This window comes from Lichenostomus cassidix, chromosome 11, assembly GCF_008360975.1.
Source record: "Lichenostomus cassidix isolate B80296 chromosome 11, HeHo_3.0, whole genome shotgun sequence".
Classification (NCBI taxonomy): Eukaryota; Metazoa; Chordata; class Aves; order Passeriformes; family Meliphagidae; genus Lichenostomus; species Lichenostomus cassidix.
In genome coordinates this window covers 11277080-11290748 of record NC_139492.1, presented here as the reverse complement: position 1 = coordinate 11290748, position 13669 = coordinate 11277080, and the positions used below count along the sequence as shown (strand labels likewise).

At 38.0% G+C, this 13669-nt stretch overlaps 1 long non-coding RNA gene across 3 annotated transcripts in view; it reads right to left on the bottom strand.

The window, feature by feature from the left end:
- Positions 1 to 11929, bottom strand: part of LOC146432306 (uncharacterized) — a 31529-nt gene extending 19600 nt beyond the window's left edge. For all 3 annotated transcript variants that reach the window (XR_014854413.1, XR_014854414.1, XR_014854412.1), the window contains exons 1-2: positions 11754 to 11929; positions 11526 to 11625 (exon numbers count right to left, since the gene is read on the bottom strand). This is a non-coding gene — a long non-coding RNA (uncharacterized LOC146432306). The remainder of the gene's footprint in view (positions 1 to 11525; positions 11626 to 11753) is intronic.
- Between the last annotated feature and the right edge of the window lie 1740 nt (positions 11930 to 13669).

Here is a 13669-nt window from a genome sequence, read left to right as displayed (position 1 = left end):
TTCCAGTTCCTGGAGTCAAGTGAACCTCATCCATCATTATTTAACAACACTACTAGAAAACTAAGGATTTAAGCTTGTGTTTAACATTAAATTTCCACACGTGATGAAGTTCCACTTTAGAGGTATTACAGTGGTCTGATTTGCAATGTACATAGTAAAAGGCCTGCCTTAACAAGAAAATTAACAGCCAAGGGAGATATTTTATTGCTGCAATATTCCTCTGGGCCTCTGCATGATTGATCTTAAAACCTGCAAGTTTTATGTGTTAAAATAAAAAAGCATAATAGGTTGACTTTCAGGCTAAACTTCAAGCTCTGTTTCTTTCAGAGGAACTGAAGACAGAATCACATAAATGTAACCCAGAACATTCTCCACTGTTATTTTTCCTCAGCACATGTAGTATATCAAAAATTTGATGCTCAAAGGCAACACATATACCAAAGTTTGACTTTAGGCTATGGACATCTTAATTCTGTTGTGCATATCCTTTAAATGCCAAGGTTCTTTAAAACAAAATGCAGGCAGGAGCATAAGATTAAAATAAATAAAAAATGTTAGTCATAAGTGCAGCCTTACAACTCAAGAAACTTCACTGACAAAAAAAAATCTAACCCCAAAATAATGACTATCAGCCAAGGACCCCTTCCAACCCAGGTCTCTCTGATTGTATACATGAGCAAAGTCACAGGATCACAGCATGGGGAGGGTCAGAAGGAACCACTTGAGTCCTCCAGTGCATCCTCATCTTAAGCTCAATTTCTCTTTTCAGGTTTTATTAGGAAACTGAAAAACTTCCTTCCTTTTATTCCTTGAAAATATCCACGTGTATTGTACAAAGCTTTCCTCACAACTTAGAAGGAAGCTAAATAGGCACCAAAAGCAATTTTTAAACAAATTTGCTGCATATAGACTGTGGACTACTGTGATTTTTGGTTAGTTTTGAATGGAATGAGCAGATGTTCATTCTGGAAACATTACATTCCTTCCACATCTTCTGACTGCGACCTGAACCCTCTTCCTCTCCACCCAAAAGCTCCAACAAAGCAGCACTGCTAACCTGGCAGAGCACAGCTCAGGCCATTTGGCTTCAGTGGCACATACTCACGTCTAGCTGTCACCTGAGGCTGGTCAGGAATGTTCTCTCCTCAGCAGGAGAAGATTTAGACTCTCAGAAAATTATTAAAATAATCAATTCAGCAGATTTGGGCAAAGGGCATGGTGAAAAGTATTGAAAAAATATGATTCAGTAACATATTCAATAGACCAGTGACTTTTCATCCAGTTACCAGCAGTTGAAATAATTAGTGTTGCCTTTCTCCATCCACTTAAAAAAAACAAACATAAAACACAACCAAAAAAAACCACAAAAGCAAAAAAAAAAAACCCACCAAACCACCAAAAACTAAATGCCAGATTAAGAAAATGTTTGTTCTATAACTAATAGAGGATAGTTATTAAGCCATGATGTCTTTCTTTAAAACCAATTTTAAATCAAGGATCTTGTACTACTGCCACTTACACAAGGCTGCTCATAATTGCTCCATGCAATGCTTTGATTAATTAAATCACACTAGAGATTGTTTCTTAGTAACACACCTGGTACACTCTTTGTTGTTGGCATTCATTAAAACGCTGTGTTTCATGCTGCTTTGCAGCATGAAAGGATATTAATCAGCTAAATTGCCATTAAGAGTGATATCAATATTTGCTGCACACTGATTGTTTTTCTAAATCTTCAACAAAGGACATTTCACTGAAATCTCAGGTTGGTAACTAACCATATGACAGTGAAGTCAAATTAAAATGTTTTATTTTCTCTCTGGAAATAAAGCAAATCAAGCACATAAACTAAAAGGCAAAGACAGTGTAGAGAGGTCGGTGGTTTTTTTGTCTGCTACTTTAAGACAAGGAGTGGCATGTTGAATAAACTAAAATTAATGTGCAGAAAACCTTTTTAAGAAATAAGTAAATAGAAGCTCTCATTAATGTCTGTTCTGTTCCCTGAGCAGAAAAGGCTCCACTTTGTAATGCAACATTGGTAATTAGGTTCAGTTTCAGAGCCTGAGCTGAAAAAGTTCCCAGGGAATCAAATGTTACTTTTCATTATTAATGTGAATGAGAATATGTTTCCAAATATTTCTCCTTCCTAGCAACAGTCTGTTTACATATGATACTCAAACACCTTGACAAGTTGAAGGTGAGCCAGTAAGAAGGCAAGTGGCTCTAGCACTAATTACTTTGATTTCTGTATGATCTGTTCTTAGACTCCTGCTTTCATACCCTACATACCAGCAAAACTTTATTCTGCAGGGCATATATTTTTTCTGTGCAGTGTATTTTTCTCAAAAATCACCATGTGCATCACCTAAGCTTTCTCACAGTCTTTACTACCTGTTATCAGGGTCTAGATTGTGCTGCTTGGTATGAGACGTGCCTGCAGCAGGAAGGAGAAACCTGGAATTATGCTTTCTGCACTGAACTGGCTCATGCCTCCAAAAATCAGGAGTACCCCAATAGAAAATCCAAACTATTTTCTCACACAAATCATAACACTTAAAGGAAGGGGAGCTCCCACTGGCCAATCTGCCTTCCAAAATATGGATTACCCAACAGCTGAGTGTTTTTGTAGTCCAAAATCTCTTCTACAGCACATTAAAGGATATTTCATCACACTAGAATGATGTATGGACATATAAATTCATGAGGTAAAAAGCCCAATTCCATGATTTCTTTGGTTTTGTCTCTCAGGGACTTAATTTGGTTAATTTCACTATGTTATATTTTCTCCTTTTCAGGTCTGTCTTGGGCATTATGTGCTGATCACCAATGAGAGCAAGATCAAGTTTATCCTTCCCCAAACAGCAGCAACTGTGTCTCTCCACAAGAGGTTCATGGTTATTCTCTGGACTGAGGTTTGCCTTGACCCAGGCAGAGTCTTTTGTCTCCCCACCATGAGATTCAAACATAAAATCACACATATTTGGGAGACATACTACACACTATACTTGACCTTATCCAAGAGGCTAAGCAGCACCCTAATGCCTTGCTGTCCTCCACAACAGTTTCTGAAATAATCCAAAACTGCTCATGCTCTCCAGGAGTGACCTTTTCCTTCAGAATCATAGCCTCTCGCAGGTTTGTTCTGTTTTTGAGAAGACCTCTCAAAGGAGATGTCCTACATTGCAGTGAGAAAGCTTTTTTTCCAGATAGATTATTACATTTTAATATTACTTTTTTTAGAGCTGTTTAACCTTAAAGTTCTAAGGCTGCAACTCAGAACTTTAAGGTTGTGTAAAACTACAGCACAAGTAATGGCAAGAAATATTAGAACTAAATATAATTCTAAAATACAAAGGGGTGATAGTTTGCTCCTGCCTTGCCAAAGGTGCTGAAGCTCTCCATTTTCCCCAGCAGCAGCCCTGATTACGACCCTTCACAAAGCATTGCAACACTCATCTATTTTCTCTGTCTTTTCTTCAGCACGTGAGCCAAGAAAAACAGTTGAGCTTGCAAAAATGTGTTGTCACTATTTTGCTCTATGATTTCTGGTTAGTTGTAAATCACCACATTGTTGGAAAATGTATTCATTTGCTGATATTTTAAAAAAATGCATAAGCAGACAAAGCATCTTTATATTATAAAAAGAAAAAATATAGACACCATAGGAGATTTATTTAAACCTTGCAAAAAATATGTATTTTTACAGCACTTTCTGCATACTCCTTTCTTGCACACAAACACCAGTTTGTTCTAGCTAGTTGTCTCCAAAAGAAGCAGACCTATTATGTGATGAGGCATGCTTGAATCAGGGCTTATAATTTCTCCTGCTGAAAAACGCGGTTATGTCATTGACATTTATGAACCATAGTAAACACTGAAAATTTGCCCTGAAATGCAAATTAATTCTGAGAACTCCTGATAGCCTTCCTGGGAAAATGCTTTTAAATATCTATAGATTCTCACCTTGACAGCATTTTTATTCCTGCTTGGAAATGCCCACAAAGCAAGTGACAAAACAAACAAAAAACCAAACCAAACAAACAAACAACCACACACATACTTTGCTTTGTAGAGAAGGATATAAATTATTATGTAATAATTTTAGTTTCTTGGAATGTGAGAGTGCCCAATTACAGCCAAGTAAATCTTTTTCATCAGGTAGAAGATTCAGGTTTTATTCATTAATTCTGATCTTCATCATATCGCTTGCAGCAGCAGATGTTATTGTGTTTGAGATGGAGTTGGTATGCACAAGTCCTGTCTGCATACACCTGTTCCATAATACACCTAAGATACAATAATGCAACTCTCCAGAGTATTCTTTGCTCCTAGGAAACACCAGCCATATGGTTACTGTAAATCCAAATAACCTCAGAGGAAGCCATAGTGTAGAGCAGAGCTACAGAGCAATTACTGCTCATTTCAAGCCCACCACCAGATTTTCAGCTTTTCTCCTGGAGACTACCAGTAAAAGGTTTTACTGGATCTCCTTCAGCAGACCTATCAGCAGCAGACATGCAAGGAGGGAAGCCCCTGTTCCAGTTAGTCCAGGAGAGACCCTGGCACCTCTACACCTGCTTGCCTAGGAAGGAACATGTGCCTGACTAGAAGTGGCACAGGGGACAAGGACAGGTGGGCAGGAGGGGCTGCTTGGGCCTTGCCTCCCCAGCACTGCTGCTCTGCTCTGTGTTTCCAGGAGGGTCCAGGTTACAAGGAACAATGGCCCTCTTTAAAAGTGAATCAATGATCACTGTTTATGACTCACACGCACTAATGATTGATCCTATCTTCAGCTAAAGACCTCTGAAATGAATTCAGGTATTCCATTCTCCAACCATTACTGCTTATTTAGTACAAAAGGAAAAGGAGACAATAATGTCTACACATTAATTATCAGCATTTTCAGAAGTATCTCATTTGCAAAATTATGTAAATATCAGAAGCACAGACATCCAGCTGCCAGTCACTGGGAGCTCAGAGGAATAAAGGAGGCATCCTCAGATGCTCTTGGTGAGCTCACCTTAACTCATTTTATAATAGTATTTTAAAGCTGAACCTTTGAGCTCTTTCATTATTTCCATAATGTTTTACATCTAATTTCATCTGTTACTGACTTAACTAGTAAAAATATGCCACTAGTGATCTGTTAGATAATCTTAAGGTTCTGGACCAACTATGTTTAAAAACAAAATTTGAACCAAACCTAGGGAAATACAAAACATCTTTAATCTTCATTTATTTACAGCTCTGCACTGCTCAGGGTTGCTAATAGCTGTTATAATGCTACAATGCCTTGCATTTATTGATGGGAAAATTATTGCTTCTAGTTTTATTTCTTATCTGCAGTATCATGAGTAAAATGAGTAAATCTTAACCAGCCAAACCAAGGTTAAAAATCAGAAGACGCATTTTAATGAGATCCTGAAAAAAAATTAAAAACAACCTTCCATCTATGGAAAAGAGTTGTTAATTCATCAAATTTTGTGGATTCCATGAGCTGATAAGCTCTGCAGCTCAGGCAACTCTGAAATTAAATTAGGTTTCAGAAATGAATATTTCATCTTTAAGATACTGTTGCTTGGAGACCTGGGAAAGGAAGGGTGATTTAACACGAAGACATGGGAGTTAGTTACATGTGGCATCGTTTTCCACTCCAACAGGCTCTGGAACACACCAAAAAATGCCCAGAAGAAAACACTATGCCACAAATGTAAAAGAATGTATGTTGCACATATTTTATCTGACATCTCCCCACTCCTTTTTAGCCTACTTTCAGCTCAAGCAGTTCAACACCATTTAAATAATAATGAAAAAAAAAGACATGAAGGCAAAATTACAGAAGTCCTTCAAATCAAGGTTCTGTTAACTCTTCAGTGAGGTCTCGCTCCAAAAAGAAAAACTTAACCTCTCCTGTTCTTATCCTTCCTTTTAGTCCTGGTTTTAGACTTCTCTCATTGCTTCCAGAGCCCTGTTAAATCATGTTGGCATTCCTGTGTGTTCACTATACATAGATTACCATACCTCAATCTCCATTTCCCCAAACTGCATTGCAATTGAAGAACCAAGGTGCAAGTTCATGGTTTATAAACATACCAGGAACAAACAAACAAAAATCTTTAGATTATCCAGATAAGAAAAAAAGCTGAACGGTTTATACTCTCATCATTCAATATCTTGGAAAAAAATAAATGTGTGAAGTATCTTGTATTTGTTGCATACCTTCCCACTAGTGATCCTTACAAAGAAGTTGTAATTTTATTTGTGGTTTGCAGGATGAAATAGCTCCACTTTAAGCAGAAACAGCCAATAAGAGATAGATACTTTTCTGTGAATAATCTGTATTCCCTGTATGATATTGAGGATAACAACCTTTTCAAAAAAAAAAAAAAAAGGGATCAAAGAGGAGGCCGAAAGAATTCCTGTTCCTTGTTGTAGATCTGAACATTAGGATAGACTTGTTATATACTCAAGCTTAGCTATCTAACTACATCATTTAAAAAAGAAATTGCAGATTTGGGGGCAGAAGGGAACAGCAAGTACCTCTAAATTTAGAGTCGTGTGCTTCAGGAGTCGTATGGAGATGAAAGTGAACATCTGCATTAATGGAAATATGTTGTTCTATATTGCAAATGTAGTGAAGTGATCACACAAAACAAGGCAGTCTCTTGGAATAAATGACAGCAATTGTTTCCTGGCAGAAAACAACTTAACTTTTGCAAAGTAAGATTTCAGCTGAAGAGGATTCAGGGACCAATATTGATGTATGCATTTGTGTGTACATTGGAAATCTCACACTATTTTTTTTTAATTGCTGAATTAAATTCCTTGAGGGAATATGGCCATTTCCTAGTTTGCTAATTTTCTCCCCATATTAGGCTCTAATTTCAGTTCTCCCAAAATGAGTCCCAACTCCAATGCTTTTATTGTGGCTGGTCAGGCTGTTTTATTCAGTTTCTGTACTATGTAGAGCATGCACTATTCTTCCTTTCAAGCAGTGAAAGCTTGATTTTTTTAATTTTTTTTAAATAGCTACAACAATTAGTTAAATAATAATGAGAATATTAGATATCATCAATGTCACTTCACACAAGACCAAAAGCCAAATTAAACACAAATATGTGACTTCTAGTGAAATAGGCACAGCAAAAATGTCATACCAGATTCCAATATCTTGGCAGCAGAAAGATCTGGACAATTTGACACTCAAGGACTTAAAAATCTCCTATTTAAATAAGGTTATGACCCATACAGCATGTTTGTAAACCAAACTGATTTAAGCATCAATATACAATATTTAAATGCTAGAACTAAAAAAATATTGACCTTCTACTGCTAGTCAAAGACAGGTGAATCCAAAGAAACCTTAAAATTCGTTGTAGTTAGAACTTACAGCTGTTTATAACATGCACACACACAGCTCTGTACAGCTGAATCAGTGCACAAGCATCCAATATTTCTGAGAAATGTTGCTACTAACACTCTATGGACTCAGTCCATTCTGTAGGTGTTATCTCAAAACACCAAACTATTGTGATATGCCAACAAAAGCAACTGAAGGCACAATTCAAGCATTAGACAGACTGTATTGAAACCAGCTGTCTCAGGGAGCCCAGATGGGATCTGTCAATGCTTCATTCCAATTCTTTTCTTCTACTGAAAACCGATAGGCAACCCCAGGCAAAGAGTGACCCCACATAACTCTGCCCAGCCTCAGCTCTAATAAAGCTGTTAAACCAAAGTAGTATTTTATGCTTTTATCAGTTTCAAGTATCAGGGTAAATTGCAAATCAATACACATTTTTAATCATCATCTACAAGTTACAACAAAAATAAATCCTGTGGCAATTCTATTTAGTTTTCACTCCCTTTCTTCTTTGACTGTAATGTTTTCTACTAATCTGAGTGGGATTTCATTATAAATAGAAACCTAGGCAAAAAATCTATTATTTGGGCTTCTGATATTCATCTCTTTGCCACAAACCATTGAAGCCACCAGAAATGACTATAGTTAGTCAGTATTCAGCCTTACTGTGATATCACCTTTGGGGATCACCAGTAGTGTAATGGGTTACAGCTCTCTTCCCTCTTATATGTCTTTATAATTGGAGATTTAACAGTGTCACTATTTCACAGTATATTTTTACAGCTATACTATTCTTACTTCTAGTAGATTATGAATGACATTCTGTTCACGTTATTACATCTATACTAGCTTTAGCTCATAGATGCTAGTTGCACAGGTATTTCTGATTTGGACAAGTCATCTAAAAAGTTATGCACTTATTTTAGAATACAAAAATTCATTTTTGTAAATTTTTTCTTGAATCCTGTTGTTTTTCTTGAATCCTTGGATCACATATTCCAAGTCAAACCAACCAGACCTAAAAGCACAGATCACAGCCCAGCAGAAATCAATAGCAAAGCTCTCACCAGTTTTAGCCAGACTGATTCAGAGCCATAGTATCTAGAACAACCCTCACACACTTAAAGTGTACACTTGATATGGAGACGTGAGAGATTTGGTGGGATTCAGGCCTGCCCTGAATCTGAAGGACTCTTCCTTGAGGCATAGAAAAACTGGGTTTAAAGTTCCTGCTTCACTTCACTTATTTCTCTGGGATTTGAATCTGGGTCTGCCAGCGACCTAAAGCCAAATCATGGCTATCAACAGCAAGGTTCTGCTCTGCCTGTTGTTTTGAATATCCCTTGGAATAGCCCAATAAAGGTTCCAAAGGCTGCTGAAAAATCAGCACATATGATATAATTGCACATCCCTTTTAACGTTTTTCTCTTGTTCCACCAAGGTAACAGGTTTGTTTGTCTGCTCTCCAGAAAATATTCACAAAGAATATTCAGTGAATACTAATACTTTTTTACTAATGCCTTTCTGGCCCTGCAGATCACTTTGGACAAAACAGACTCAGAACTGGTTACTTGCAGATAGAAAAATGGGTAAAAACTCTCCTCTGCCTCCCAGGGCAGGCTGCTCCATGGCCTTTGCTTCACCTTAGCAAACCACCTGGAATTACCTGATCCCCACTTGGAGCAGCCAAGCCACAACTCCTATCTCTGCCTCACCACACACACACAGCAGACCAGGAGCTGCACTGACCACTAGGCTGGGAAGGCTGCCACATCCAGGATCGTGGACATCTTTCCTGAACACAAGCTTTAAATATGGCATGCTAATTTGTTAGCACTGCCTCATAATTTTATCTCTGCATTTCCTCCCAAAACTTCTCAGCCTTAAATTAGAAGGCTCCTCCCTCTTTGGTGGCAGAGGATTGCCTGCCACTGGCACTTTCGTGGAATGACTTTCTCACACCTCAGTAAATCTCAGAAACTAAAATTAATACATAGAAACACCTGATGTGACATAATGCAGCATGACTGATGAAACAATATATGCTGCAGTACAGCCCAATATCTACTCTTCTGAGAACAGCCCTGAAACAAATCTCTCCACCCTGAAAGAGAGGAAAAAAAACAAACACATTTGTTTCTCCTTATTTGTCTCTTTTCAGCTTCTTAGTAAATTAGACTAATAATCACCAGGGCTCCCAAATGGCAAACCATTATCTAAAATGTAGAATATGATGTTGATATGGACTAGAAAGCTGTGTATGTGTGTTTGTGTCTGTGTTTGGGGGGAAGAGGGAGATAAAGGCTTTTTTTTTTTTACGCTTTATTTTTTGTTGTCGGGGAGGATTGGTTGGCGTTTTTTTGTTTTCTTTGTTAGTTCTGTTTTAAGCTGGGACAAACCTGCAGTGCATGGCCCACTCCTAATGTTTTGGGAGCATTCATATGAGCGAAGCCCGAAACCATCTTAATTTTTAGAGATACAGAACATCCGCAAATGAAAAATATTTACCCTGAATAAGTTAGGCAAAAAAAAAGTAGTGTTAAGGACTGAACTGATTTCATCCTAGACTTGTCTGCAGGTATGTATTTTTCCAATCTCCAAGACTAGGACAATAGGAAGCAATCAAGTCAGCTTCATTTCTATGTACAGTTGTTTCCACCTTTAGATTTTCATGAAAGCAATCTATGGTTTACAAATAATACAGAGTAATAATCTACTTGAAGGGAGAAATTTGAGAAAATTATTAAAATTCATGCATATTTCTGGACTAATCAAATACATGACTAAGTGGCTATTAAAGTTGATTTGACATGGTTAATTTAGGGTTTAAAAGGCAGCAGACACCTTGTGACACCAGCAGAAGCGTTGTATTGCAACTGAAGAGCAAGAATACTTAAAGGGATTTACTTCTCTAACAAGATTTGCCTTAGATCTTACAGACAAACAGGTTCTTCTGTTCACAAGTTGACAAACTTTCCTCAGTGCCTGTGAGGAACAAACAGGAGCATAGCACTGCAGCCTATTTCTGTGCCATAAAACATTTTGTTGCATCTCTCCAAGTGACTGAGATATATTTTTATCTTCTGTCCCTCCTTTTCCCTCACCCCACCCATTTCTTCAGGCTCTATGCTGGTAACAGAGCAAGCCCAGCAGATTTATGTACTTGCTTTGTTTTTTACATTCAAACTCCCCTTTTCAATATCCTTTGAATCAGGGCTGTGTGAAGCCTGACAAAGTTAAAATCTTAGATCAGCTTAGTGTTAAGGGAAGCAAAGGTAAAGCTCAAACAAACATAAAAAACAACTGATGAAATTTCTCATTTTCAGCTTAAAATTAGAGATTCAGCAGCCTTTTTGTGCATCTAAAAGGAAGCTGGTACCTTGTTTCAGGGCCAGCATTTGGTGCCAGAAAGAAAATTTTCTTCCTTCCAAGTGTAATTGTGGGGGGAAGGATGCACAAGGAAACGGACTATTTTCTAACAGACATTTCCACAGGCTCAGTGTTTCCAGCTTTCAAGATAAACCTCTCGACTTTGCTTTGACATTAATTTCTGATAAATGCCTCAGGTTTACCTTGGCATTTAACAAAGCAGCAGGAGACCATTATCCTGTGACAACGCTCTATTCCACTGATACTATCTCTTAATTGGAGAAAATTTCTCTTCATCTGAAAATGTTTGGCAAGGTTCCCCATAAAAAACTATGGTATATCTAAGTTGTTAGCTTTAATAAGATAGGGAATAAAATACCCAGAGCTGATGTAAATCAAATCTTTCCTATCAAGTTGCAAAAAACAAGCCCATTGTTGCAGACACCACTGTGAACCCCAGCTTTTAATTATTTATACGAACTATTTACGTGATAAGATAGTTGAAGGATGGTCAGTGCTATAGATAATAATGCAGCTCATTTGTAAAACAGAGCAAATGGGAACCAACATCAGTTGTCAGAACAGCAGAAATTATTTTAATTGCTTTTGCACATAAGTGACAACAGTAGCCTTACTGTCATAAACAGAAGATGACACACAACTTGGAGGAAAAAATAGAAATAAAACAGCTGACTTAGATTTGCAAGAGATTTATATTCTAGCTCCCAGGTTCTGCCATTAATCTGCTTTACTTCCACTTACTTATCAGCTAAGACCTTAATAATGTTCTTACCTCCACACTTGTCCCAGGGCCACGGAAGCCAATTGTCCTCTTGGTGTGGATAAGTTCAGAGCTAGTGTGGGTGTCTCTGACCATTCAGTGCTACTGGGCTCTGGAGGGACAATGAAAAAGAAGTCTTGATTCATAGAATTGATTACACTGTTACTTCTCTCCTCCTGCTCAAAGAACTGACCCATATGTAAATGCAATAACCAATATAATACATTGCACAATATTAACCTTCTGCCCAGTCCAGCCCAATATTTCACTGCCTCAGTTCTGTATTTTGGAATCCCCTTCGGGTCAGGAAGCATATCTGGTCTTTCTCCACTGCTGTCATCTGCAGAACAGGAGCCCTTCATACATAACAGCTTGAAAGACACTTGTGCTATTCAGGTCTTACTCTTTCTGCTGCAGTTCATCATCCTCTTCTTCCACCTGCCTCCAATTTGATGCTGATGATGTTTTCTCAGGTGTGCCTCATCTAAAAATCTCATTATCAAGCCCTCTTCCCCTGCCACCCCTGCAGAAAAAAATCACTTGCAAAAGTTCTAAATAAACGAACACCTTGGTATGCTCCACTTAACTCCCTACCACAAAAATTTACATGTTGTCGTCCCTTCCTTGCCCACCATTCATTTCTTCTACTAATCCCGATCTTCTCCAGGTTAACTAACCATTTCCCAAGGGATAGTTTATCAAACGGTTTACTGAAGTCCAGAAAATTAGATCTACTGCCTCTCTATTGTCCAGATTATCATTTATCTTCAAGAGCAGCATCTCTCATTCCATTTAGCAAATGAGATTTTATCAGTGCTCTTAAGCAAAGCAGGGCTTCACATTTAAGTTTATGCCTATGAAAAACAACACACTTCAAGAAGTAGTGGTGATAATTATGTACCTGTTGATTGAGAATTGCATCAAGAGATGCATCACAGCCTGAGCTGGGTTTTGGTTAAATATAACAAAATTTCACTCTTCATTTCCCAAAGTCCAAGCCAAATTTCAGTCTGAGAAAGAAAAAAACCCCAAACATGCCACAACAACCAATTCAGCCATTAATAAAATTGATTATTTTCTAATCGTATTTTCTTTTTTTAATGAACTTCCCTTTTCCTTTTCCTCTGAACTTCACTGGGAGAAAGAAAGATCTTTAACAGACAAACACACAATGCATAGTTGGTACCATATGCATAAACCTCCCAAGGACAACTGACCCTGAGCTAAGGACAATATTCCATTGGGAACTGATGATACTTTTTGCTCATGCTGTGCACCAGGTTGCACAAACTATCTACAGAGAACCAGGCTTTAGTTCCCAAAATTGGCCCCATTTGCTGGGTTTGGACGAATCAGCAGGAAAAAACTCTGCCATTGTCTTCCATTGCAGCAACAGTCCCCCTGTCCATTTCTTTCTGTCATTGGCTACACTGCCCACTGGGAATGATAAGGAGGAATGCAAGGCACCACAAAAGCTGCAAAGCTCTGTGTGCACACTGCAGCTCCCCTCTTATTCTGCAAGGGAAAGCAATTCCATACATGGCCTCACATGCAAAAGCAGTGACACTGAGAATGTAATAGGCTACTATGTTTCTTCTGATGGCAAGGACAAGTAGTGTACAAATGGAAGTGAATTAAGGAATGCAATTGTGGAATAGCTAGTCTCCTAAAACGACCTGTAACAGAGAATACAGGCCTTAAAGTAAGAGATCTGCCTGGATTAGGGACATTTTTAAATAGCGTGGTAGGTTCACACAGCCATCAAACTGCCCTACCCATACATTTGCTGCTCTTCCTTACCATCTGCTGTTGGAGGGATGGTTAAAAACTGTCTTGGTAAAAAAGTGGTCAACCTTCTCCTGTCTCATTTTCCCTCAGACCTCCAATCTCATCTTCTCTAAACAGAGCTCCTCCTTACAAACAGGATCATTAAAAAGTTTTGAGTCTGTTGTTCATGTGGTATCTCAATGAATTTTACTGTAAAATGGGGGAGAGATGGTGAATATCCTGCTTCCATTTCCTGTTGAACTCATTTAGTATTACTCTGTTGGCCATATTTTATAATACAACATTTAATAATATCTATACCCTTTAGAGCAAACTACTGTTAGCCTGAGAATGCCATGGACATGGTATTTTATAATGAATGAACTGTA